This window comes from Gavialis gangeticus, unplaced genomic scaffold (genome assembly GCF_001723915.1).
Source record: "Gavialis gangeticus isolate Ggan-Ray unplaced genomic scaffold, GavGan_comp1, whole genome shotgun sequence".
Taxonomy (NCBI): Eukaryota; Metazoa; Chordata; order Crocodylia; family Gavialidae; genus Gavialis; species Gavialis gangeticus.
In genome coordinates this window covers 152,575,197-152,581,600 of record NW_017729032.1, presented here as the reverse complement: position 1 = coordinate 152,581,600, position 6,404 = coordinate 152,575,197, and positions in this window count along the sequence as shown.

Genomic DNA, 6,404 nt, shown 5'->3' with positions numbered 1-6,404 from the left:
TTGAAGATCACACCTGGAGCAGGGTGAACAGATGCATCTGTGCTCTGATGAAACAGCAGTAGAGAAAGAGCATCTGTGCTCTGATGAAAAAGCAGTAGAGAAAGAGACTCACCCAACTTGGCATTTTCAAAGTGTTCTTTTATTGGGACTGGCAACCTTTGTTTTAGTGCTTTGGGATTTTTCCATACCCAGCTTCTGTTTTTGCGGTTGTTTTTCTTTTGTCTTCAGCTTATCTTAGCCTTGGAGTGTTTTTGCTGCCCACATGGCAGCATTTCTTCTTCTGTTATCTCCTTTGTGCCCTCGAGCTTCAAAGGGATTCTTCAGCTGTTTGGTAGCTACTGGCTGGTAATTTACACATCTGGTGCCTTGTTGCTTACATAAACAGTTAAATCTTCTTGTCTCTATGCCATTCTCTCACCATTCACCCTTTTACACACACTCATACATAAAGGCTATGCAGAGTTTATTCACTTATGTCCAGCAGAAGGATACAAAATGTAGTTTTCAAGTTGCTTACAGGACAAGACTAACATGGTTATATTTCTCTATTATTACACTCTATGTTAACATCAGATACATTAGTTCAGCTCATGCTACAAGTATCTCCAGTGCCTTAGTATGTTTGTGAGCTCCTACTAATGGATTACAGATACGTTTCACAGAAATGTGTAAGATGGTTACTACTGTGGCTCATTGCTTTTGGGAGGTTATTTAACTTGAAATACACAGACAATCCAAAAATAATTAGGGGCCTGGGAAGCATGACTTTTGAGGAAAGGCTGAAAGAACTAGGATTATCTAGGATGGAGAAGGAGGACTGAGGGAGGCTTTGATAACAGTCTTCAAATACCTGAGGATAATTACAGAGATGGGTTTTTCTCTGACTTCAAACTAACACAGCTAATTACCTGTCTTTTCTCTGTGGTCATAGAGGACAGGACTAGGAGCAATAGACTGAAGCTGCAGCAAAGGAACTTTAGGCTGGAGACTAGGAAGAACTTTCTAACTATGAGGGTGATCAAGCATTAGAACAGGCTACCTAGAGAAGTTATGGAATCTCCATCTATGGAAATTTCCAAGGTTAAATTAGGGAGCCATTTGGCTGGGATAGTGTAGTCAGAGACAATTCTACCTTGAGCATGGGGCTGGATTAGGTGACCTCATGTGTTCTTTTGCATCCCAATTTTCCTATGACATATGTATATGATAGAAGCATGTGGTAATAGCTAAGTAGCAAGAGCAGGGCATGCATTACCTAGATACCCAACTTGTATAAGTAGCAGTTCAAAAAATTAATCCTCTACATTAGGCATCTATATTTCAGGGCAAAAAGTTAAGAACTGCACAACGTAGATCAATAAAGCAGACAGCTCTTTTATTAGTGCTTTAATAAAACTGCTTGCTATATTGCAAGAAGTAATTTTTTTGGTGATATCTTTGATTGAACAAATTGTATAGTTGGGAGAGGTGTTAGACAAGCTTTTAGGCAAAGTTAGTTTCTTCAGTGAGCTTCTGGTTTGGGAAGATTTAAATGTAACCTGATCCTGGATGTATGTAATGTACAAAACAGTGTGACTATTGCTGCGATAACACGATTTCTAAGTGAAAATTAATGTAAATAGAGAAGAACATGCTGTATGACAGACATATTTTTATTGACTTTTTTACAATGTAACTAACAAGATAAGTAAGAGTGGTGTTGTTGCCATGATGGTCTGGAAATTATGTGAGAGGCAAGGATTTCTTAGGGTGATATCTTTTATTGGATGAACATGTGATTGGGATAAATTCAGACAAACTTTTGAATGCAAGATATTTTTCATCAGGTCTCTGATCACAGGAAGCCAGGCCCAGCATAGTGAAAAAAGAGCCTTTTTCCTTGGCTGTTTTTTCACTATGCTGGGCCTGGATTGATATGATCAGAGACCTCACAAAGAAAGTCTTGCATTCAAAAGTTTGTCTGACTTTTTCCCAATTACATAGTTGATCCAATAAAAGATACCATCCTAAGAAATCCTTGCCTCTTGCATAATTTCAGGACCATCAAGGCTACAACAGGTACTACCCAGAACAGCAAGAAACCCTGGGAAGGAGACTTCCCACTGAAAAAGAGAAGACCAAGTCGTGGCAGGAGAGTGTCGGGGCTTCCCTCAGGGTGGAGCACAACCTAACACCTAAGTTCCGGGGACGTACCCCTTGGCCAGAGTCAAGTGAATGCTCGAAGGCCACCCAAGAATGCCTCTGCAAGATCAGACAGAGGCAATGACCCTCTCTCCTTTTTAATAGTTTTGATGTTCCACTAATCAAGCTAACCTTTCTTTCGCAATTCTGATGTCTGTTAGCTGCACCTGGTAATGTAACTCCCATTTCACAACCCTGAATGTTTTTAACTCATTCCAATGATGTTATGTTTTTTTTGCTTCAATGTTAAACTAAATAGTATAGCCTTAGGCCCCTAGCAGATTAGTAAAGCTTCTAGTTTCTTTTTACATGGAGAAACATATGTGCCATAATATATAGGACTATGGACCATGCCATCTGCACCCCCTTTTTCAAAACTTAGGTCCACCCATGGGCTCATTGTTCAGTGTCTCCTTGCATTCATGGGCTCCCTCAGAAGTGCTTTGCAAGTCCCCTTTCATACAGGAGAGGGAGACAAAGGAAAGGGGCATTAGTGCCAATAGGTTTCCCACTTTTTCCAATTGTTGCCTAAATTTAAGAAGGTTTTATCTAGTGGCGTTAGCACAGTCTTTGAAATTTTGGACTTACTCAGGTCTGCTCTGTTCAAATGATATTGAGTTATTTCCAGAATGTCAGGGAAACTGAGAAATACCTTCAAGTGGAATGGACCAGCTAAAGGCTAAGCCTACCATTAATACCTAGCTGTCAGCCACCATGATGATTCAGTGTGGTATGGCTGGTGTGGTGTGCTGCAGGGCACAGTACTGCTTGCTGTGGACAGGGAACTCCTGCTGCAGTTACTGAGGGCTGTAGATATTAATGCTACCAGGAGGAATCTCTGGGGCAAGTAGGCTGCAGAGAGGAATGGCAGAGTGAGGAATACTTTGTGGGGAGGGAGGGAGCGGTTGTTATGATTATCCCCTCATTGAAAGAGTAGAGTAGGCTGTTCTGAAACTTTGATCAATATATATACTGCTCACACAAAGGCTTTGCTAAAGCATTGGCCAGAATAGCATTGGATCAGCAAACCTGACCAATTCAGGAACTCCTTACATAAGCAAAACTTTGAATGTGGGCCAGATGTGCATTCATGTCAGGAGATGGGAGGGGGAGATGGCTGTACAAGATACAGAATAGTCCAGTACCAGGATGATAGAGGTGTAATGAGAACACCCAGATCAGGATATGGAATAAGCCCATGGTACGGGACAGCTGAAAATATTCAAGATATTGGTGGAAAGTAATAAGTAATTTGTTTGATCACCGTATAAAAGGAGAATTCAAAATTATGGGAACTTTGTATTGGCCTAAAGGGCCTATGTGGTATTGTGCCAATACCTTGCCACAGGTGTCTTAACACCTTGTCTGTCAGATCACAAGTGTGTTAGGGCCACACCTTGTAGACAATCTGTGCCACTGAATTGAGTTTATGGTTGTCCTTTAAAACAAGATTGGTGTTGGGATCTCCTGGCAGCAACTTTTTGCCAGCACCTCAGTCCCTGAGATTTCAACACTGACAACACATCAATAACACTTGAGGAGGACAGTGATGATGACAAGTAAAAGTTTGTTTCCCTATAGCTTCCAGATCCTGACTACCTGAACCACACAGAGGAAGCATAGAGCTGGGAACACAAACTTCTGAGGGTCTAGTGCAGGTCAGTTATTGCTGGTGCTTACAGCTGCACAGGACCCTGGTCTAACTCGTGGCACTTTACATAAAGCATTTAATCTAAATGAAACACCACACACACACACACACACAGAGATATATAAATATACACATATACATATGTGTGTGTGTTTCATTTTAATCATGGAAAAATGTGGATTTGGGATTACTTTTTTTTAACCAAAAATTGGGGATTTTATTAATTCAGAGAAGACGAGGATCCTTGCTCATAACAAAGTCTGCTGGGGTCAATTAATGCATGACTTTTTGGTGAACTTCCAGTTCTCGTGAGCCCATGTACACAACAAAACACTTTCATGATACAGAACAGACTTGTCCAACATATGGCCAGTGGGCTGCCATGCGGCCTGCCAAGCTGTTTTCTGAGGCCTGAGGTGCTATGACAGGAAACAAAAGTAAACACTGTTTACTTTCATTCTCACCCCTTGTCCCTCCCCCAGCCCCTCAGCAGCTTCCTAATGGCTGCTGAAGGGCTGGAGAACGGACAAGATTCCCACACACACCACGTCAGCTTGACGTTGCTGATGCGGTGCGGCTCCTCCTCTCCCCCCTCATTTCGCCAGCCCACTGGGTGATAAAAAGTTCATGATCTGGCCCCACATTCAAAAAGGTTGGACACCCCTGATATAGAATAATTTGCACATTGTTTGTAGCAACAGGATAGTCTCAACCTGCTGTTGCTGTACACAACTGCTTTTATCCTGTCAGTCACCCTTGGTGGAGGCATTTATCATATTACCATTTCCTTATGCTGATGAGAGTGACATTATCCACTCTGAACCCTTTTTTTCATGCCCTTTGACTGCTTTGGTTCCCTAAAAGAAAGCTGAGTAGGATCATAGGAAAGTAGGACTGGAAGAGACCTCACAAAGTTATTTCGTCCAGTCCCCTGCTCAAGTCAGTTCATCTTGTTTAAACCATCTCAGCTAAGTGTCTATTTAACCTATTCTTGAAAATTTCCAGGATAGAGATTCCATAACTTTTCTAAGTAGCCTATTCCAATGCTTGACTACCTGTATAGTCAGAAAGTACCTCCTAACCTCCAACCTAATTTTCCCCTGCTGCTGCTTGATTCCATTGCTCCTAGTCTTGTCCCCTACAGCCACAAAAGGCCATCTCCATCTTCTCTATAATCAACTGTCAGGTATTTGAAGACTAAGAAGCCGCTTGGTCTTCTCTTCTCCAGACTCCATAGTGACCAGCCTGAAGCTAGTGAATGTTAGAAAACAGGAACTTTGTTTTCGTGGTTTGCTTTTAGCTGAGGGGGTCTCTTCATTATCTTAGACATGCTACTGTATTCTCATCAGTTTCTACCAAACCAGGAGCTGCTTAGGGTTACATATAGTAGAACCCAGATTCTTTGCAGAATTAGGTTCCTTAGGTTCCTGTGAAGAAGTGTATCTGCTAGGTGTCTATCTAGCCTCAGTTATTTTGCCCCAGTGAGGTTTTTCATCTGTATGGAAAAGTAGTGGTGCCCTTTGAAGTAAAAACTAGCAATCAGATGAACAGTTTGTCCTGAATTCAGCAACCTACTAGACGCATCTACATGAGGTGCTTAATGCGCATTGGACTAATTGTACTGCACATTAGCGTGGCTGTCAAAAACTATGCAAATGTTCTAATGTACTGTAGACTTAGTCTAATGTGCATTAAGTTCACAGAAAAAGCATTTATCTGTGCTAATGTGCAGTAGCGCTGATTAAGGTGCATTAAGTTAGTACCTATCATTACAGGTACTTAAACTTAATGCACTGTAATTACGGTGCATTAATGAATGTGTAGATGCACTCACTGTGAATTAAGCTGGGTACAAATCATCCTGATAGGAAGAATAAAAGTTCTACTATGTATTTTTTTTCAGATAAGCATAGGACGGCAACTACTTTGCCTGGTTGCCATCCTGAGTTTATTTAACTGCGGCCTCGGCCTCACCACGATCCACTGACTGGGGAATTGGCCCTGTGGTAGGACCCAGAGGGTGGTGGTTGATGAAAGTCAATCGTCATGGTGCCCTGTGACCAGTGGGGTCCCTCAAGGCTCTGTCCTTGGGCCAACACTATTCAACATCTTCATTAATGATGTGGACATTTGTATCAGAAGTAGACTGGCCTAGTTTGCTGTCAACACCAAACTCTGAGGTAAAGCATCCATACCTGAGGACAGGAGGTGATCCAGGCTGACCTTAACAGGCTCAGGAAATGGGTGGACAAGAACCTGATGGTGTTTAACACCGAAAAATGCAAGGTTCTCCACCTTGGGAGGAAAAACCTGCAGCATCCTTATAGGCTCAGCAGTGCTACGCTGGCTAGTGCTATGGGTGAAAGGGACTTGGGGGTCATGATTGACCACAAGATGAACATGAGCCTGCAATGTGATGCTGTGGCTAGTAAAGCGAGTAAAATGCTGGCTTGCATCCATAGATGCTTCTCAAGCAAATCCCGGGACGTCATTCTCCCCTTGTACTCGGCCTCGGTGAGGCTGCAGCTGGAGTCCTGCATCCAGTTTTAAGCTCCACAATTCAAAAAGGATG